General features: G+C 33.8%; 1 pseudogene; it reads right to left on the bottom strand.

Annotated features, from left to right (window-relative positions):
- On the bottom strand, positions 1–23,372 carry LOC125810472 (sesquiterpene synthase 15b-like; annotated as a pseudogene).
- Between the last annotated feature and the right edge of the window lie 296 nt (positions 23,373–23,668).

The raw sequence follows: 23,668 nt of genomic DNA, 5'->3' as shown, positions 1-23,668 counted from the left end.
TCATACTTTAATGGGATCAACAAACATCATAGAAATGACATCTTTTAAGTTATTTTTGGAAGAAGTATAAGCATCTTCATCTTTATAAAAGAATTCTGACGTCCTACTAAGGTTAAGCACTGGCATGAGCAAAACTCTTGGTACTGTTGTTGGTTTTAGGCATCGTTGATTCAAATCCTTCTAATTATTCTCTATTATTTTCCTCATCTCCATGTAAGCTTCTTCCTTTGTGGCATCATATTCATTCATGTAACAATCAATACCTGAAGCTACATCTCCTCTTTCTATTTCTCTCTGCATATCACATGAGCAATAACTATTAGACTAACAAGTACACAAGAGACGAGATTGCAAGAGAAATAAAAAGATAAAAAATAACAATAATATTTCCAGTGTGTTCCCATAAATAAAGCCTAAAAAGATGAATTGTACACAGATCTTACCCGTATCCTTACCTTTGATGGGATAGAGATGTGATTTTCTATAGAACCTTGGTTCAAGAAAAATAAAATTTAATAACTAAAATTTTAAGGATAACCAATACTATAAAAGCAATGACTATTGAATAATAATAATAATAATAATAATAATGATAATGATAATGATAATGATAATGATAATGATAATGATAACGATAATAATAATAATAATAATAATAATAATAATAAAAATAATAATGATAATGATAATGATAATGATAATGATAATGATAATAATAATAATAATAATAATAATAATAAACCAACGAAACAGGATCTCAGAAGACGGGCGGTAGTCCGCACGGTCATCTTTAATCTAGCTTGTTAACATCCGAATAATTCCGAATCTAAATACATACAAATTCTTAGATAATTAAATGACTGTATGGAAGGATCTAATCCTTTTACCCAAGCAAGGGGTCTGTCCAAATTTAAATACGTATTGTCAATGAGCCCATGTGTCTAGCAGTTCTAACCGGGTATGACACGCCCTTTTAACTTATTTTGCGGGCTAACACCACGGCTGGCTAAACGGAGTCACTTAGACAAAGCCATTAACTTGTTGTATTGAATCTGACTGTACCACCATCTCAGAACCAAGTCAAAAAATCATATATGAATTTATGCATATCTAAATAAAGTCTAGATCTTTCATCATAGATATAAAATTGAAGTTAGTTATCCGGCATAGATATAAGTCTTTAGCCGGACATAGTCACGGCTTAAATAGGAGGTTTATTAAAGAAATACGAAAGATAATTACGAGAGATTACCTTAGGAACAAACAGCACACAACTTTTATTCTCCGGCCAAAGTCCGGCAAACTCACAAATACTTCAAACTTTACAAAGTAGAGAGAAGAGAGAAAGTAGAGAGAAGAGTTGGTTTCTAAAACCTGCCTCTTTACAAAATAAAAGCCCTTATTTATAGAAAGATAAAGGCATCTAGGAATAGTAAAAAGGGTCCCTTATGTGGGGCCAAACAGTACATCCACTGTAAACAGTATTTCTACTGTTGGTAGTGCTTATCTTCACTGTAGATAGTGCTTTTGTCCACTAAACTTTATCTTTTAGCTTGGCCAAAAGTTTTTCAGCCTTTTTCAGTGCCTCTGTTGGTTCTTCTTCTTCAATTTGTTGAGCTTCGTGCATATCTTCACTAGTCTCACTACGCATTGAGGAGTCTGATTTTGCATAATGATTTAAATTTGAAAGAAGAGTCTTTTTTACCTCTTCTAGGTAATCCAAGATCATTTGATTTTGCTCTTCTTCCTCATGATTAGAAATCCTTCGAGTCATATGCTTTACCGAAGTTGAGTCATCAGTTACAATTCCTTTATTAAGAATCGATTTATATTCTTTAATAGTTGTTGTAATTTGATCCAACAGTTCTTGTCCATATATTGACTTTGTTTGCAGATCCTTTTTCATTAGTTTATCCCAGAAGTTATTATAATAAGTGCGATACAAACAGGGGATTTGTTCTTCAGTAAAATCCACCTCTGGAACCCATTTGTGGATCCATGGAATAGAAAATTCTATAAAGAAACATATCTATTCAATTTGTTGTAAATAAGAAATGTGCTCTTGATGATATAATCTGTTAAAATCTGGGGAAATCTTCACCCATTCTTTGTATAACTTAAGAAATGGTTCGGGCAATATTTTTATTGTCGGCCCGTGGTATGACCACCAGTTCAAAAACCAATTAGGTATAGGACTAGCAAATATCTTTGCACATACCTTTATAAACCATGTATGTTTATGTCTTTCATTGTTGTAACAGAGGACTTTATCAAAAGCCTGGATATAATCCCAATATGTGAAACTCACCTTCACATTGTTAAGACTAACTTGTCTTTCTGTCATTGAGGAAATACCCCAATCTTCAATGTGGCTAATCTGTTTAATAATCATTTTAGAGAAGTTATAAACATTCTCACCTGTATTGTATCCTGCGAAGTGTTGGAATTCAACACCAGTGCTTATCAGCAAAGTTTCATAATACTTCCGAGTTTTGTATGACTCACCTGGGAAGTATAGTCCATTAAGTAAGTACCTTTGGAATATCTTCCAAGGTTCTTCTCTCCTCTGTATATCAGAATTTTCTAAGAGAAATATCATTTCTCTATTTTCTACCTTTTCATAGGTTTTCATATCATCAATAGTATCTTCCCTGGCTATTGAAGCAAAAGTATTACTTTGCTTTTGGGTTATATATTCTTGTAATTGAGCATATAACGGATTATTTTCTGGAATATCTTCTAGATGTATTGATGAAGAGGTTTTCTCTTGTGTTTTTGAATTTAGTTTAACTAAACTCATTCCTCCTCTCTGTATAATAGGAGTGCTGGATGATGAAGAAGATCCATATGACGATCTTGATGAGACTGAGGATGATATTCCTCTGCCTCTGCCTCTACTCTTAGTCATCCAAGGGTGTTCCATTCTGCAAATGAAACAATGACTTTTAGACCCAATACGCGTCATAATAAGTGTTCGTTTCTTCTATTGATTGGAATAGATCTATCAACATTCCATCTATAATTTTCCAACAAATAAGTTCTTTTACATCTCGATTAAGAGGAAGAACCTTTAGAATAGTAATCAATCTTTTTTCAGTAAAAAACATAGAGATAGGAATATCATTATCTTTCTCTGAAAAACTACTATATTCACTCATTTTGAATGTATTCTCTTGATAAGAAGTCTGAGAGAGAGTTATCACTTCCTTTCTTATATAGAATCTCAAAATCAAAAGGTGCTAATTGTGCTTGCCGCCTTGCAAACATTAATTTTGACGCATCATGTTTAAAGTCTTTGTCAAACATATACTTGACTGATTGAGCATCTGTTTTTATCATGAATTTCTGGTTGTATAGATCATCCTGAAATTTTAAAACATATTTTACGATAGTTAGCATTTCATGAGCTACCGTTGCATATTTTCGTTGAGCATCGCTCCATTTTCCTGAATGAAATCGAATAAGGTATTCATGCTTATCATGTGGGTCAATTTGTTTTAGAATTCCACCATAACCCATATTGGACGCATCAGTCTCTACTATCTTAGGCCAAGCAGGGTTAGCAAGGGTTAAGCAAGGTAAAGACTTAACTCTTTCTTTGATTGCTTTAACAAGATTTGTAAGACTATCAGTCCAAGGTTTTTTATGCTCTCTTTTCAGCCTGTCGTATAACGGAGCTAGATCATGAGATAAGTTCTTGTAAAAGGGAGAAATATAATTTAAACTTCCCAAAAAATGTTGTAATTGCGTCCTATCAGTAATTATATCAGGAAACTTTGATGCGAATTCAATAGATCGCTGAGTGGGAGTAATCTTTCCCTGGCAAATTAGATGACCCAAGAACCTTACTTCAGTTTGAAAAAGACTCATCTTAGGTTTAGATATTACCAAACCATTTTGAATAACTATTTTCTTAAAACTATCCAAATGCTTGATATGCATTTCAAGAGTCTTTGAATAAACTAAAATATCATCAATATAAACTATAATGAAATCCAAATAAGGATTAAAAATATCATTCATGATCTTTTGAAATTTAGAAGGAGCTTTTTCAAACCAAATGGCATTACATTCCATTCGTATTGTCCAAACGGGACATTAAAAGCAGTTTTATACGAATGTTCTTTAAATATTTGAATCTGCCAATATCCTGATTTTAAATCAAATTTTGAAAATATATTGGCGTCATATAGTCTAGATAGTAAATCTCTTTTATTCGAAATAGGATATCTAATCCATTTTAAATATTTGTTTAAAGGTTTGTAATTTATAACTAACCTGGGGACACCACGTTCTTTCTCTGTTGCATTATTAACATAAAAGGCAGTACAAGACCAAGTTGATTTGGAAGGTTTTATCAAACCTTTTTGTAACAGATTATCAATCTCCTTTTTGCAGAATTCAACTAATTCGGAATTCATTTGGCAAGGACAAGATTTCGTAGGAATATTTTCCTCAGAGAAATCATCTTCATATGGAAGAGTTACAATGTGCTTTTTTCGATTCCAAAAAGCACTAGGATGATCGGCACAAATATCAATGGCCATTTCTTCAGAGATTATTTTAATCTTCTCATGTACTTTAGTAGCTTTCAAAGTATCAAATATATTCATACTAAAAATCTCAAGCTGTAGATAATTAATATGCTTTTGTTTCATTTCAATCAAAGCATTATTATCACGAGAAACAGGTTCAGTGATAAAAGTATAACTAATATTACGATCTTTATAAGTGGCTGAAAAACCTTTAGCATTTATATTGGTAAAGGGATAAATAGCATTTATAAAAGGAGTTCCTAAAATTATAGGAGGATATAACTGATTTTTTACCAAGAAAAAGAAGTGAGGAATACAAACTTTATTTTGGCAAATACGAGTGTTAGATAATTTATACTTTATATCTAAAGCATGCCCAGATGCTGATTTACCATATGAGTAGTTTTCTCAAAATATTCAGTAGGCACTACTCCATCCTGAATGCAACTTACATCAGCTCCACTATCAATCATGGCAATATTAGATATAGAAAAAGAATTATCAATTAAAATAGTACATTTAACATACCATTTATGAGCTGTAACAACTTGCATCATTCCTAAAAACATATTTTGTTTAGGGTCAATATTTATTGGATTAGCAAGAGTATTTTCTTCAGCTGGATCATCATCAACATTAGTTTTTCCTTTGCTATTGGTAGACTCAATTTGAGTAAGACGGTGATCACAAATAATATGATTTTGTTTAAGAAATTTAATTTCTTCTTTTAAATGTTCAATTTCTCCTTTTAAGTCATCAAAAGAAGAATCACGAACTACCATAGTTTGTTTAGATGAAAGTCTATTATGAACTTCAGACAAAGAATAGGGAGCAGAATAAACAAAATCATCTTTAACCTTTTTATCATTAGGAATGTTGTGTGCTGAAGAGCTAGTTTTACTAGTTGCTAACTGAATGATCTTTTCACGAAGAGTGTTATCAGTAACTTCTTTAAGAAGTTCTATAACATTGTCTGATGTTATGGTGAATAAGTTCATATCTTCGAACTGAGATTGTAGTTTATAAAACTCGCCATGTTCACAATTACAGATATCACCATGACATTTACAAGAATCATTTGAGTCCTGTTGTTCTTTGTTAGAAGACTCGGGTTGATCATCTTCCGTTGAATAACTTGCTTCAGACTCTTCGTAGTCTGACTCAGAACCAGAAGTATAAAGGAAACTATAAACCTTTTCTTGAATATCTTCATCTAGTTCCAAAGTTTTAAGCTTTTCTAGTTTACAATTTGGAGCTATATGCCCAAATTTCCCACACTTGTAGCACTTGATCTTATCAAGATCTCTTTTTGACCTATTCTTAGTAAATCTATGAGATTTACGATGAGCCTTACACTCTTCTCTTTCTTCTCTAGATCTTCTCCTAGATCTTCTTCTCCTTCGATGAGATCTATGGTGTTCAGACTTAGAAGTCTCATGTTTGGTACCTTTAGAAGCATCTGGTAACCAAATTGTGTACAAAAATCTCCTAATTGAGATTTCTCTCTTAGCTTGTCCATTTTAAGTTGTCTAGAGAGTTTTAACTCATTGCACAAATTTATGCCTTCCTGAGTACAGGCTCCAATAAACTTTCCATAAGTATAATTGCTATAAGGAATAATCCCTTGAGAGTCTCTCAGAGTTTTCTCAACTCTTTCAGCAAATAAAGGTGGTAAGCCATCTATGAATTTGGCTTTCTAAAATTCTAATCCATTTTCGGGAAGTTCCATTACCCGACTTAAATAAGTATCTTTATACCATCTAAACTCACCTAAATGCCTACATCTTAAGACATTAAGTAGAGATCTGACGGTTTCATACTGATTAGTAAATCTACCACTAAAATGTTCTAGGATGGTTAAGACTAAGGTATACACAACGTCTTCTCTATTTTTGACTAAGGCAAATCCTAAGTTATCAACTCCTTCATTGGCAGCTTTAGCATTTATAACCGCTACTTTCGCCTCCATAGTCATATAGTTGTCCCACCAGCCTCTTAGTTGACCAGTAAAACCTGCAATGATCATCTTGCAAATAGTCCTATCAGTGTTATTAACACTTTTGCATATAGTAGCATACCTGAGCATTCTATGAACCAAGATTGTTAACTGCCTATCTGTTAACCCGTCTAGATTCCATTCATAAATCTCACTTCCACTATAAGAAGTGTTAGTTTGACTCCAATCTCTTTCTTCTTTAAGAACATCTTGCGGTGTGGGCCTAGGGTAGTAGTAGGTTTGCATATTAGGTTTTCTAGCATAACCACTATTCTTTTTAGGATACCCACGAAGTTTATTAACTTCCATCTCCACTTGTCCTTTAAAATCGAAAGTGGTTTCCATTTCATCTACAAAATCTTCAGCAATACTTATAGGTTTTGCACTTGCACCAAATTCTGAAAACTTCTTATCAAAAAGGCTTTCAAGATCATGAAGAGATCTGAGAATGAAATCTTGTATCTCAGGAGGCCTTTGAATAGGAACGTCAGGCTGTTTTGACGTAGATGTTATATCAGCAACTGGCTTCGCAGCTTTCAATTTATCATCAATTTGAGTTATCAAAGTAATAAGTTTATCTAACTTATTATCAAGAGAACAAATATGTTCGCCAATGACTTTAACATAAAGACCCAAATAATTATTTTGAGAAATAATTCGATTAATCTCATTGATACTTACTGCAGCAACCTCGTTTTCAATAAAGCTTTGAAATGCAGTAAAGGTTATACCTGTATTATTCGATAAAATGAACGGAGCTTGAGGAGGATAAATAGATTTAATAATATTACCTGTTTCATCTTTATACGATCGTTCAAGAACATTGATGAATAAAGGTAAGTAAGTGGTTATAAACCAGGGTACAAAAAACATAATATGATTATGCAGAGCACAAGTTTCATAAAACTCTTGAGAAATATTATTTAAATCATCTTCACTATAGGTGTCGAAAAACCAAGTTTTAAACCTGTCCCATTTTTTATCTGAAAATTCGTTTTGAATATATTTTCTTGCCAGTGAACCTGGACTAAAATCAATTTGGTGTTTAGTCATCATCAACTATCATTAGGATTAAATTCCATTTCGAAAACAGAAGGAATATCCTTATCAGAAACATCAGATGATTTATCATTTGTTTGAACAATATTTAAACAAGGATCAATTTTAATCTTTTGTTTTTCTGCAGATATAACTGTCGATAGAGTATGTAAAGAAGCAGCGCGATTTCTGGCTAGACCATAACAAGGTTCTATAGGAAAAATATGTTGGATAGCCAATCATCTATCGAAAGCAAAAAAATGTCTATTATAAGGAATACTTTTATCATCAAACTGCATACATATTTTTCCATCTGAATTTTGACTGATATGAGAATATTTAGAATTAGTGACGGCGTTTGCCAAATGTTCTGGGGGTATAACAGAATCTAAAATCCAAGTAGTAGGAAAGTTATTTTCTTCCCACTTTATAGGTCTTCTAGTAGTGACCTTAGATTTGGCGAAATTAGTTTCTACCAAAATAGTTTGATCAGATGTATCATATAATTTACATCTAGGATTCAAAGTAGCGAGTAATTTAAAATAGATCCTATAAGATAAACAAATTAACTCAGAACCAACTGCATAATTATAACCATGCGTTTTAACATTCAAAGTCAAAGCATCTAATATATTAGAATTTTTTAAGGATAATTGCAGATATGGTTGAGCATTAAAATAAACAGGACCATAAGCCACTGTGGATTCTATCGAACCCATTAAAGATAATAATAATAATAATAATAATAATAATAAGGGATAATTTCAAATATAAACAATAAAGTAATTAGTTTAAAACAAATATAGCCATGTTTTATTTACCAAAAAAAAATAGTCAAAAATTATAGGAAGTATATACTGGCTTTCCAAAAGTCTTAGAAAATATATATTGTCTATACAATATAGTGTATCTATATATGAGCTATACACTAACTATACATTATGATACACTCAAAAAAACTAAATATAGCTTAGTTATACGTGAAGTATACACTAAATACACATGAACTATACACTGATTTTTAATTTCGATCAACTCAAAATCACCTCTAAATAGTCTCATATTTAGAAAAAAACTAATATAGCTTAGCTATACGTGAAGTATACACTAAATACACATGAACTATACACTGATTTTAATCTCGATCAACTTAAAATCACCTCTAAATAATCTCATATTTAGATATGAAATCATCTCGATGTTTCGAGTCATACTATATATAATTCGCTCGAAACGTTTCACCTTTAAGATTCGTTAAATTTTAAAGAAAAAGGATTGGGCGAATAATCATATACCTCATCTGATACAATATCATTTAACAATCTTCCAATGATAGAGGAAGCAACAAGAATTGGAGGTTCAGTTGTAATCCATGTGAATGCCTCTTTGGTTGCTTCATCGCCCATGCCTAACCAAGAAGTTGTAGCAAGATTTGAGATAGAGCTACTTTGAATTCCATTCTTCATATACTCTTCCTCCATTCTGGGGACTGTGTTCCCATAATACCATTTTGCCTCTTGAAAATAAGCTCTCACCAACTTTTTCATCTGAAATTAATTAATTAATTATTCTCTCTCTTTAAAAATGAATGACACATAAAATGGGACAGAGCTGCATAAGCGGAGTCAGGATGAGGAGTTTGGGTACGATTCTGAAAAAAAAGATTGGTCTTTTAGTCATTTTATTTAACATTTTCGGAAAGACCACCTATTTGTTTGTTTACCGGGTTGAGCACAAAATCATAAATAAGCTCTACCAAGGATTGCCAAGCATTTGGTTCGGACATTTTTAAAAAAAAGCATCAACTCTAACGTGAAAAGCATTTTCATAACCCCTTTCTTCCCTACTAAAAACTCCTTAATTTATTTGTTGGATTATTAGGAGTAATAATTAATATCTATCACATAATTACCTCACTAATAGCAAAGTTGACTCGAAATGACTTGTTCTCCTTGGCCAACTCTTTCTCCACTTCATTGTAAAAATCTAGGAGAGCAGTGTAAAAAAGTTTCGTATACGGCGCTAGCTTTTCTGCAGCGTCGATGTTCCACCAATTGTATAAGTAAAAGAGATTAACTTTTATCTACGGATGATAGTAGTGAATAAGAAAATTATAGTATCGATTTATATTTAGAAATACATATTCCTCTTAATATAGCCACATATTGTATACGCATTAGGTGGCGTCATTAATAAAATTCTTACTTACACATCATTACATGGAACAAATCTTGTAAGTGCTACTCTCACAAATATTGAAAAGATATATAGTTTAATAAAGGAAGAAATGTTTTTAAATTTTGTGTCTATAAATTTATCATAATATATGTATGGTTATAATATTTTGAAACTTATAATATTAAATATTACATAATACTTGCGTGGCTTTCTCATTGAGGATAAAATAAAAATTTAAAGTAAATTGTAACGACATGTTCCCGTCGTTATAGAAAAGCCAATGGGGAAAAAATTGGGTCAAGAAAACTTTTGAGTAGTAACATTGGATTTCCCAACCTAGTCCAAATTTGGATGAAATCAGAGTCGTTAAGGTGTAGGGAAATCTGGTAACAGTTGGGTAACTTATTTATGATTTTGATTACAAGAGTGGTTAGATAAATCGTTAAGGAATCTGTACGACATTACGAAATTGAATACGGGTGAGTAAAATTCCTGAATCGATCTTAGTGTGAACAGTAATTTCTGAGCATCGTTGGTTAAAGGTGTGTTGTGAAATGGGGGTCTTGGAATTATTAAAATAGCTCACTGGTTCTGTGCAAGCCGCTGGGGCGGGATTACTGCCGCCAGGGCGGGGCCGCTGTAGCGGGGTGAGGACCGTTGTGGCAGGTCCGACGTGACTTAAGGTCGTAAATAAGCCCCAAAATATTTTTACTCTGCATTTTTTGACTTTGAGAGCTAAGGAACGACCGTAGACGAGTTCTTGACCATTTTTCACTATTCTTGAGGCTAAAGGTAAGGTTTTAACTCCCTAAATCCATTTTTCGATCCGTAAAAGGTAGTTTTTTGGGTAATTATCACTGGGGAAATGTTTTGATCTGAAGTTAATGGTGGAAAAATTCCTAATTTGGGTATGGGGATCAAGGTTTGACCTAGGGTTGGTATTATTGATTATGATCCGCGTAATTGGGTCTTGATTGTTGATCCTAGCGTATAAATTGTTGTTTGTAGACCTAGAGCAAGCGGAATGAATCTGGAAAGGGAAGATTCGAGTGCCATAGGGGATTCAAGCTTGGATTCAAGGTAGGTGATGGTTGTGATTTCATGTTGGTGTGATATATGTTTGTAATTTCTTCATTATAATGCATGTATGTATGTGAATGTTGCATTATTGATCACCATAATCATAAATGAGGATAATTGAATAATTGTATGCCATGAATCACGTCTTGTTGTATGATTGTGAGAATATACATTGTGATTGTGATTGTGGTTTGTTGAATGGATCGAGTGTTACGTTTCGACATACTAATTTGGATCAGTTGCTACGTTCCAGCATAAATATGGGATCGATTGCCATGTTCCAGCATAAACATTGGATCAGGTACCATGAATCGGTACACTAACAGTTTGGGTTTGGGTTCCATGAGAGTGTCATTGAATTGGGTTCCGTGAGAGGATCATTGAATTGTGTTGTGTATCTACTTGTGATGTTTACGTTCATATCTAATGATGATTGATATTGGAAGACTGTATGTTGTTCTAAATTGATAACCAATGACTTGATATAACTGTGATATTTAAGAATTGTGAAATTGTAAAATTGTTCGTAAATGTATGTGTATTATTGAGAACGTAGGATGCTACATTGATCCTGAAAAGATGACTAATATTGTATATGTTCGGTAAATGCCTGTTTTATAATGTTGTGGTTACTTGCATGTGTTTCATTTATTGGGATAGTCGTGTGATCCTACCAGTACATTGTGGTTGTGTACTGATACTGCACTCGCATGTTCTTTGTTGAGTACAGGGCATCTTCAGGTGGCTATTGATAGACCTCAGTTAGGTGATTGTTAAGCATGATTGGATTCAAGGGTGAGCCAGTTCTTTCAGGCTGTCATGGATCTTTCTTGTTTAAGTCCATTATTTTCGGACTCAGACTATTTGTTTAAGGTGTTTGTTTAGTTTTGTGGTTGTACCCCTTTTATTTAGACTTGTCGTTAGTAGAGTTTTGGTACATTTACTTTCAGATTCTAGGGGTTGTTCTTCCGCACTAGTTTGGTTAGTTGTTGTTAAAACCTTGGAGTTTATGGGGACTCCACTTTTATTGTCATTTAAACATGCTTCTGTATCTTTAAATGCGTCGTAGTATTCGGTTAAGTTATGTAATTGGGTCGTAGTAGTGGTTCTCCCACCGGAGGGTTAGTGTGGGTGACAAAGTTGGTATCAGAACCTTAAATTCGTTGATCTCATTGTACCAAAACGTGTCTAGTAGAGTCTTGTGGAACGATATGAAGACGTCCATACTTTTTTTCGAGAGGCTATATGACTTTAGGAAAAACTCACTTTTCTCTACTCCTTCGTGCTATGACTTGAATCTAATTAGTATTTGGGTGATACAAATTGGTATCTTTCCTCTTTTACTCTATGGTCCGAACTAGAGCAACAACAGCGGTAACACCATCACTAGTAAGAAAGGATGTGTATAGACTACCGACAGTTGAATAGGATCACCATTCAGAAGAAATATATATTGCCTCGGATAGATGACCTTTTTGACCAACTGCAAGGTGCATCGGTTTTTCTCTAAGATTGATTTAAGGTATGTTATCCTCAGTTAAAGATTGAGGCGGTTAAGAATAAGGTTCGACCCAGTTCTATGATTAAAAAATTAGCAGTTTTGTGGGGCTCGCTAGCTACTATTGTCGCTTGTGGTATGAGTTGAGTCCAATTGGTATCTCCTGATTTCCAATTGGTATCTCAACGAAGTGAACTACACGTCGTAGTCTCGGCTGAAGAGACACAAGCAAGTTAATTGGAACTGAGAAGGTTCCAATTAGTATCTGGCCTTAGGGACGGTATAAGGCATAGATGATCAATAATGGTCGTCTATGGAACAAACTAATTAAAGAATTAGGACTTGTCTGCAAGTTGTACCTGCTTGAGTGTCGTGAAACCTGTTGTGAAAAAAAAGTCATCACGATATTAGGTGCAAGGGTCTAGATAAATTACGATGTGGTTCGTAAGCGAGAAATCTGGACGTGCGGTGTGACCAACTGATAATCGTGTGAGTCTGGGTGTATCCTGAGGATATGTGTGTGGTAGTGTTGAAACGATCTAAAAGGATTCTAAAGTGCATACTTCGTTGGGTTGACCGGGGGGTAGACAATGATTGTCCTAGCTAAAGGTATTTTCTTAAATGCCTAGTTATAGTTGGGGAATCTAAGGGAAATATAGAAAAGAGAAGAACCCCAGAAATTGTGGGCATGGGTTCTGTTTTCGTCAGGGCCACTGGTGCGGGATTTCTCCCGTTAGAGAGGGACAGGGCGAGACAGAATCTCAGCCCTAGTCATAATTATAGACCCCAAATTGTACCCGAACTAACCCTCGCGATCTAATTCAATTTTCAGCAATCGAATATAAGTTATAAATTGTGGAGAACCTGGGCATATGAGGAGGAAATCAGCGAGTCGTAGAGGCCGGGGAAATGGTAATGTAGGTAGATGAGTAGTGCAACCAGACGAGGAGGTTACCCGTCAAGATGACATGGCTCAGTTCTATGCCTTCCGGGCAAGACCGATGCTGAGGTGTCTGATGCAGTGGTCACAAGTACTATGCTTGTTTGTGACTAGATGACTAATGTGTTGTTTGATCCGGGTTCTACTCATTCTTATGTGTCTATTTAGTTTGTCTTGGGATTGATGTGGTTTGTGATATTTTTGATGCCCCTATCTATGTTTCTACCCCAGTTGAAGAGTCAGTCATAGTAACCTTTGTATATCGTGTTTGTCCTGTTGTGTTTAGGGATTTTCAAACTTGGGTTGATATAATGTTAGGCATGACTTAGTTGTCCCCCTGTTATACCATGCTTAATTGTAATACTAAGTCGATAACTCTAATCCCCGATACGAAAAGATTAGAGTGGGAAGGGGTGTACAAGCCTAAGCTAGCTAAGATCATATCCTCCATTCGGGCTAGAAAACTGGTAGGGCAGGGTTGTTTGGCTTATTTGGCTCATGTTTGGGATGTTGAGGTTGAGTCTCCCTCTATTAACTCTATTCCTGTGGTGTCTGAGTGTTAAGGAAATGTTTCCTACGGATTTGCTTGGTATGCCTCGGGATAGAGATTAGATTTCTGCATTGACTTGGAAATTGGCAGTCTCCCCATTTTCATCCCTCCGTATTGTATGGCTCCGAAAGAATTAAGAGAGCTTAAGGCTCGAATCCAAAGGCTACTTGATAAAGGTTTCATCCGTCCTAGTGCTTCACTGTGGGGTGCTACTATCTTGTTTGTTAAGAAGAAAGAGGGTAGTATGAGGGCTGGTGATTTTATCTGAAGCCATAAGGGAGTGGATTGATACCAGAATGACAAGCTTATGGATAAGGAAGGTCCCAATGAGTATACTTGGGTGAAGGAAATTAAAGTATTTTAGTAAGAAAATGCGTATAAATTAGGTTAGTCCTCTGAATTTAATGAGTATACATGAGTTTGAGGTGTCATGTTGTTGAAAAGGTTGACTTCGTAGTGATAGTTAAGGATGACGGAGCGTAATGGTAATAAGAGTCGTGATGGATTGTGATGAGATGCAACTATATAATAAGATTGTTGGTCAAACGAAGTTTGTATAGTAATTACAACTTACGAGTACCTAAGGTTGTGGTTTTCTGATATTTGGTGAGTAACATGGTTGTATGGAAAGTTCTAAGAGATGGTGGGACACCACTCGAATAGAATTTAAAAGAGCTAGAGTTATAATGAAGAAAAATATAGTGGAATGTAGTACAACCTTTAGAGAGAAGCTAGAGCAAGAATGTTTTATTTGATTGCAAAGGCTGAAGAGATATCTTCAGAGGGGTAAAGAATTGGGTTCAGAGATGCGTGATTTCATTTGTTTTGTTATGGTTATGGTAATAGTGTCACAAGTTCATCAAATTGGTTGACAACTATTGGAAAAGACTTGAGAAAGGAGTGTACATACATTAGCTCGAAAGTGATGATAAGTGCTATGTTTTGTTTTTGAGTTTAGTAAGGAGTACGATGAAATTTTTAGCGAAGGATATTGTAAGATCGTTGCAGATGCGATCAATGATAAACAAAGATCCATGAATTCATAAAATCTTCAAGATACAAGCAAATGTTGATAGATAAGAGGATTGTGTTATACGGTTGAGTCGTAAAGTTTATTACTTTTGATTGTTATATCTAAGAAAGGTTTTCATTTAAAAAAGTGTTGGTTTATAATGAGGTAAATGGTCAGAGTGTTTATGATGGTTGTTAGTATTGTGAGTATATTACACTAGTTATGATCACGTGTGTTTTCGCTTTTGTGGGTGGATCCCTAGTGGTGGATCAGGAGTACCAAATCCTGCGATGTTCTCTTGGTTGAGTGGGAAGATTGGGAAGATTTGGTGTTGCGCCGTAATCTTTCTATATGTAGAAAAATCACTTTTTGAAATGTTCTAAGTATAAAACAATTTAAGAAAAATACTTAGAAAAGAGTCGCCACTTAATTTTTTAAAGAAATTAAGAAAACTTATAATTTTCAAAGATTTAAACAGAAAAAATCATTTGAAAATACCAAAGAGGGTTCAGGGTTCAATTTACACTTCGAGAAGGTTTTAGGCATTCGAAGTGTCCGCTAACACGCGGTTGACCTGCGACTTGACTAAAATGATTTTTTGACTAATTGTTTAGAAAATGATTTAACACAAAATAACAATTCACAATAGTTGATTAACTTTAAGAAAATAAATAATGACGCATTTTTATTTCATTATTTATTTTATTTTTTTTTAAGAAAAAGGACCTAAATATGAAACAATTGAAATCAAACTGCATGTGAATAAAGTTTTAATAAAACTAGATTAATTAAAATTCATGTAATTCATATTTGAAACAATACGTTAAACCCATTTAATAAATTAAACATGAAAAACCATTTTTTATTAATTAGCTAACCCTTTTTAAGAAAATGACTAAGTGGGCGTATATATATATATTTGTGTGTATATATATATATTTAATTGAAAATGTTTTGACTAGCACTTTTAGAGTTTCTTTGAGGAAATACGTTAACTCACAACAATTTTAAAATGAAATAAAAAGGTGATTAAATGAAAAAGCTTAAAAATATTATTTTTTAATAACAAAAAGTTTAACTTAATTAAAATGTATAATTTGACCGACATATTTGATTGATATAATGAGTGAACATTAAAACATGAAATATTAAAATTAAACCAACACAAAGAACTAACTCATCTTTTGGGGAATTTAATTAAGTTAATTAATAATTCTAAAATTAGAGTTAAGAGACAAACAATAAATAATCGCAAATAAATAATTAAAGAGTAAGAGAGAAATTAAATTTGGGCCTTTTGGGCCTATCTCGTTGGGATTTTTGGACTTTTGCCCAATCCCGTTTTTGGTATACACTGGCTGTATATCAGTGTATATCAGCGTGTATATCAGCGTTTTTTACGCATTTCTTGCTTCCGAACACCTGTATACTGCCCGGCCCTGTATTTTTCACGTTTTTGACCTGTATTTTTAATGTATAATGCTGTATATTGGTGTATACAAGCCGGATTTCGGCTTATTTTATATCCACGTTCTCTGTTTTCCAGCCTTGTGCTGCGGCTTTCTTTGCCCGGCTGACTCGGACTATAAAAATAAAAATTGAGCCTTTATGGCTCATTTTGAAATGCAAAGGAGGAGGCTTGAGTTCGATCAAACTCTCATAGTGCTCGCAAATAAAGAGAAAGTAAAGAAGTTAGCAAGATCATTCAAGTTTAAACCATATTGACTAAATTAAGTATAGACCCAAATGAAATTCCACCACAAAGATACAATCTTGAACACGAAATATGCAAATATTAGACTAGATACAATTGACGAATTTACCGACCGGATTCAAAGCAAACAAACCACCAAACATGAACTCAAGCCCTAACACATTTTAAGCTTTAATGAAACTACTTGTTAGAGATTAGAATGGAAATTATACACGCCATATGTATATATAAACTTTTTAAAAGAAAAACTAATAATGAGAAAGTAAAACTCATACTTTGTATAAACAAAACATTGAGGATAGCTACGGTAATACACAAGTAATCAAAACTTTACATTTTAGTATGTGCACACCTAATATGCATAATATTTTGATCAAGCAAAAACATAAAATGAATATACCCTTTTATCAACTAAAACAGGGGAAAGGAGGGAAAATAATTTTGTGCCTCTTGCGAATAAATAAGCATTCTTTTGTCAGCGCCGATCCATTCAACAACCTTCGGTTATTTTAAAACTCACATATATTTACAAGCATATCGATAACGATGAACCAACAAACATTCAGCTGCATTTTATGTCCAACTAACAAATATCCATTTAGATTCAGGCGTATACCTTTTTTGGGGCAGCGAAGCAAAGGCAGTAACGAGCTAGCCACAAAGACGATTCCACCACCAAACGAGATCACAAGGATTCTTATGAACGAACAAGGAAACCACACTATAGTCGCACTAATCTCTCCTCGATTTCGAATGTATTTTGTATGTATTTTTGCCGTTTTTCTTGAGTTCTCTTTCTTTTTTCTTCTTTTTTTTTTTTCGTTCCCCTCCCCATCCCCCCAAAATCAAGAACAAGTAGATGATATTTATAGAAAGGGAATTAGGGGAGAAGGGTAGAGTTGGAATTCCGAAATTCAACTCTCAATTTGAATTTTCTTCAGTCCAAAGATGGGAAAAAGCTGTCTATTGCTCCAAATTTCAACCAATATCCCTCAAAATCCGGATGAAAGATCAAAGGGACTGAAGGGGCTGCTGGAACGGTCTCTTTCTCGCGATTTCCGCCGAGGAGGACTGCACGTGAAGAGGAAGAGGGGCTGGTATGGGCAGTGGGGTCACGTTTGGTGCTGCTCTGCGCTGAAGTTGCGTGATTTTCGGGTGTTGCAGGGTGTGGGTCGTCTGGTTTCTGCTGGAGGAGGTGAAGTTGGGGCGGTTCTGGGTTTCTTTTGCTGAGGAAGAAGAAAATGGGTAAAAGGGGTCATGTGGGTTTATTTGGTATTGTTGTTGTTTATCTTGGGAATGGGCTGGAATGTTGTAATTGTTGATTATATTTGGGGCTGGAAATGGGCTGTTGGGCCGTTTCTGGTTGCTGGAAATGCTGTTGTATTAAATTGGGCCATTTTCCAAATGGCCCAAATAGGTAAGGGGTTAAGTTTTTTTTTTTTTTTTTTTTTTTTATATTTTATTTTTTTAATATTGGATTTAATTTAGGTGAATTAACATTAATTAATTATCGAGTTTCTTAATCTTAATAAAATAAAAATAATTAAGTCGGTCATAAAATAATTAGTTTAATTACAAATTAGTGAACTCGAAATTAAATTAACAAATATCTAACTAAAAATGTAAAATCTTTTTGTGATAATTTTCAAATATTTATAAAATACGTGATTGTAAAAAATACACACATTCATTATTAAATTTATTAAATTATTGAATTTATAAAAATACTCTAAAATAACTTGAAAGTATTTTGGATTTTATAAAATTCATTAATTCAAAATTACGACCCTTACTACTAATGAAGTATTTAAAATATAAAATCTTTTCGAGATGAATTTTGAATATTCGTAAAATGCATTAATTATGTACATAACTAAATAAAACATACATATTATTAAAATGACAAAGCTATTTAAAATAATTTGCAAACTACGTTTATTTTATTTTATTTTTGAAATTTTATAAAATAATTCTTTTAAATTGTTCGAAATTGAAGAAACTCGATGATTAATTTATGTTGTGGAGGGTCAAAATTGGGTGTCAACATTTGGTTATTTCAAATGACATTATTGGTGTTGTCTTAGAGTTGTTAAAGTATTTCAGTGGTTTTACATGTACCACATTGATTATGAAATCTTATAGAAGAGCTACCATGCATAATTATGGTTGTCCGACAATCTAATAATTCATCTTGTCGTCGAGGTCATGTATCGATTATTATGTGTGGTTGAATATGGGGATCATTGAATCCAATTCTAATGTTCTTAAGAGGTGATCTATAATTACTAAATCTAGCATTTCGATAGTGTTGTTAGAGGGTTTGTATGCTTGGACATATCCCTCGATGGGTATCTGATTTCTAAAAGACTAAACTTTTATAACTTAAGCTCATGGTAATTTAGGTTGTGAGATGGAGATGTTGATAAGAACTATTATTGTTTGGATATTATAAGTGTGTGTTGGTTGGTTCATGTTCACCTCTAATTGTGACAAGTTTTGATTTAAGATTTTATCATGGTTATGTGAGAAAGGATTCGTCCTAATGTTGTGTCAAAGTCCTTGATAGCATGTGGCAAACATGTGGAGGATCAAACTTGGGTGGTTATTGGAATAACTTTATTGTTAGTTAAGTGTACATACAACAATAATTATCACTCGAGTATTGTGATGACTTCATTGAGGCATTGTATAGGAGGATGTGTAGGTGTTCAACTGGTTGGTTTGAGGTTGAAGATGTGAAACCTTTGAGAGTTGATTTGGTGAAAGATGTTCAGGGTAAGGTGAGAAGTATTCAATCTAAGCTTCTAGCAGCCCAACGTCGACATAAAAAGTATGTGGGACAAGTATCCTAGTTATTCAACGATTCAGATACTACTGTATTCTTGCTTTAGCCCTTTTCTCCTAATTTGTCACTTGGGCACTAGTGATGGGTAAATTGGTATCTATTGTAACGACCTGTTCCCGTCGTTATAGAAAAGCCAATGAGGAAAGAATTGGGGCCAGAAAACTTTCAAGTAGTAACTTTGGATTTCCCAACCTAATCCAGATTTGGACGAAATTAGAGTCGTTAAGGTGTAGGGAAATTTGGTAACAATCGGGTGATTTATTTATGATTTTGATTACATGAGTGGTTAGATAAGTCGTTAAGGAATCTATACGACCTTACACAATTGAATTCAGGTGAGTAGAACTCCCAGAATTGATCTTAGCGTGAGTGGTATTTTCTGAGCGTCGTTGGGTAAAGGTGTGTTGTGAAATGAGGGTCTTGGAGTTATTAAAATAGCTCACTGGTTCCGTGCAAGCCACTGGGGCAAGATTTCTGCCGCTAGGGCGGAGCCGTTGTAGAGGGGTGAGAACTGTTGTGGCGGGTTCGACGTAACTTAAGGTCGTAAATAAACCCCAAAATGTCTTTATTCTGCACTTTTCTACTTTGAGAACTAAGGAACGACCCCAGACGAGTTCTTGGCCATTTTTCACCATTCTTACGGCTAAAGGTAAGGTTTTAACTCCCTGAATCCATTTTTTGATCCGTAGAACTTAGTTTCTTGGGTAATTATCATTGGGGAAATGTTTTGATCTGAAGTTAATGGTGGAAAAAGCTCTAATTTGGGTATAGGGATCAAGGTTTGACCTAGGGTTGATATTATTGATTATGATTCGAGTAATTGGGTTTTGATTGTTAATCCTTGTGTATAAATTGTTGTTTGTAGACCTAGAACAAGCGGTAGGTGATGTTTATAATTGCTTTATTATAATGTATGTGTATGTATGTGAATGTTGCATTATTGATCACCATAATCGTAAATGAGGATAATTGAATAATTGTATGCCATGAATCACCTCTTGTTGTATGATTGTGAGAATATACATTATGATTGTGATTGTGGTTTATTGAATGGATCGGGTGTTAAGTTTCGACACACTAACTTGGATCGGTTACCACGTTCCGACATAAATATGGGATCGGTTGCCACATTTCGGCATAAATATGGGATCGGTTGCCACGTTTCGGCATAAATATGGGATCGGTTGCCACGTTCCGGCATAAACATTGGATCGGATACCACAAACCAGTACACTAATAGTTTGGGTTTGGGTTCCATGAGAGGACCATTGAATTGGGTTCCGTGAGAGGACCATTGAATTGCATTGTGTATTTACTTATGATGATTACGTTCATATCTAATAATGATTGATATTGGAAGATTGTATGTTGCTCTAAATTGATAACGAATAACTTGATATAACTGTGATATTTGAGAATTGTGAAACTATACGTTGTTCGTAAATGTATGTGTATTATTGAGAATGTGGGATGCTACATTGATCTTGAAAATATGACTAATATTGTATATGTTCGGTATATGTCTGTTTTATAATGTTATGGTTACTTGCATGTGTTTCACTTATTGGGATAGCCGCATGATCCTACCAGTACATTGTGGTTGTATACTGACATTGCACTCGCTTGTTCTTTGTTGAATATAGGGCATCTTCAGGCGGCTATTGATAGAGTTCAGTTAGGTGAATGTTGAGTGTGATTAGATTCAAGGGTAAGCCAGTTCTTTCAGGCTGTCGTGGATCTTTCTTGTTTAAGTCCACTCTTTTCGGACTCAAACTATTTATTTAAGGCGTTTATTTAGTTTTGGGGTTTTACCCCTTGTTCTTAGACTTGTCGTTAGTAGAGTTTTGGTACATTGACTTTCAGGTTGTAGGGGTTGTTCTTCCATATTAGTTTGGTTAGTTGTTTGTTAAAACCCTGAAGTTTATGGGGACTCTATTTTTATTGTCATTTAAACCTGCTTCTGAATCTTTAAATGCGTAGTATTCGGTTAAGTTATGTAATTGGGTTGTAGTAGTGGTTCTCCCACCGGAGGGTTAGTGTGAGTGTCAATCACGATGGTCTGGTTTGTGACATAAATTCTTCTGAATTAATTAGTAGGAGTTTGATCATAGGATTTGAGACTCAAATTTGAAGATTTTAATTTATAATTTCGTATATATTTTGAATTGATGATATATTATTGTATACCATCATTAATTTTTTTCTAAATAACGATAAATCTCTCTTTCCTAATAAACTAGAAAATATTTTTATTTCGTAATATTTTTCAAATTGAAATTGAATAAGCATTTGCTGATGTATTATTTGGTTTTAAAGTTAAATTGAAAAATGCATTTGCTAATATATCTAATTTCTAATGAATGATTCAAAGTTATGATCTAAAACATGTTCAAATGGGATCTTAAAATATGGTCCTTTGGATGGACTAAAAAAAATGTTAGGAAAATAAACTGAAATGAAGCTATAGTATTATAATTAATATTACCAAAAAAAACATACCTTTCTATTGCGTTTGTAAGGAGAGTAAGTTCATGCAGTGTTCCATAAGTATCATAGATGTCAGCAGTAATTGACACGAAGCATAACATTTTGGTTAGTATTTTCCTGGCAACATTATATTGTGGCTCAAAGTACACACCCAAAGACCAAAAGTACAACTCAATCACTCTATCTCTTGCAAAAGGTAATTCATTTGCCAAGTCCAATTCTTTCCACCACCTAAAATGTTAAGTTAAATCTCAAAATCTATATTTTTTTAATAAAATAATGTTGTGATATTATTGATTGTGTAGCTTGCTAGTTACCTTGTGATATCACATAGCTCCCTTTTATGCATCTTCTGCAATGTATTGAAGTCCAATTTTGCAAAAGTTAATATCACTTGATCACATGATTTATCTTCTTGGTAAAACGATATGTATTTTCTAGTTGCTACCCTAGCTATAGTTTTGTTTGTTGGATACTTTAGGGCATAGCTGACTTGCATCGATAGAGAATTACTCAGTTTAGGCAACAATAACTTCAAATGAGTGGTGGTGAAATTAATTGCTTCATCCAAAATTTCTTCATCATATACTCTGAATTGTGCTGCCTTGTACAAGCTTAATAATCCTTGCATGTCGTTAAACAATGCTTTATTATAATTTTCTTGGTCATCGATGAACTTCCTAAAAACATTTGTTTCAAAATATGTATACGCACGCTAGTGTGTAAAAATTGAAAACTCTTATCTACAAACAAACTTTGTTCACATAGTAACCTTGTTGCCTAAGTAATCGAAAGCTTAGAGCAACAACATGAAGGTCATGACTTTCACCAAATTCACCAATCCATTCTTCATAACCATTATATATTTTACTCAATGATTCCCCAATCTCATGTTCAAAATGGTATGCCACTCCAAGCAATTGGATTGTGTTTATAAGTCCAAGTTTTTGCAAAGATTTGGAAGGAGAAATCACTAGCATTTTTCTCACTTCTTCTTTTAGATCCTTGTGTTCCTTTTCTTTCCATTCATTGGCTCCCTATACGCGTAAATAAATAACTTTGTATAGATATATATATATTTCTTTGTGCTTCAATAAGTATTTGCAAACAGAATATGGATCTAGAGTGTTTCAACTGAAAACAAAAGCATTCAATTTTTTATATTATCGACTGTACTGAACACATGTTAAAAATATTAAGAGTTTTAAGGTCGTAGGGGAATACATTAGGTCATATTTATTTTATATGTTCTCGAAGATAACCTAACAAATCCCATATTTTAAAGATCTCACCCGTAAATCTTTTCAAGTAACTTGAAAATGTAATTTTCTTTTTTTACTCAGCGACACATAAAATATAAATCAAATTAAATCATCAACACACTAGGCATTCAAATTTACCGAGAGATTAGCATACGCAAGAAAATGGTCTCCCCAAACAGTAGGATGATGATTGTCACTTTGACGTGTAATTTCACTCTCACCACCAAATCCATCCATTTTTTCTAACTTTGTTTTTGTAGAGTTTGGAGTAGAGAAACTAAAGACGTAATAATATGCTTAATTAAGGTTTCATAACAGTAGTAGAAAGTAAGAGAAGTGAATTACATAAAGAAGTTTTATTTAAGTTACTACTTCACACAGACATAAGCCTATTTATAAAGATTTAATTTAGTTAGGGTGCACATGAAATTTGACTACTCTCATCATCAAGAGCAAAAATGTTAGTGGTGACTGTGGACACTGAAATTTTGTGGGTTTACCAGATGTGTTCAATTCGAGTTGGGATTCTACAC

Source organism: Solanum verrucosum, unplaced genomic scaffold, assembly GCF_900185275.1.
Source record: "Solanum verrucosum unplaced genomic scaffold, falcon-dt-bn FXZP01000118.1, whole genome shotgun sequence".
Lineage (NCBI taxonomy): Eukaryota > Viridiplantae > Streptophyta > Magnoliopsida > Solanales > Solanaceae > Solanum > Solanum verrucosum.
The sequence above is the reverse complement of the archived record's forward strand: the minus strand, read 5'-3'. Positions and strand labels throughout refer to the sequence as shown.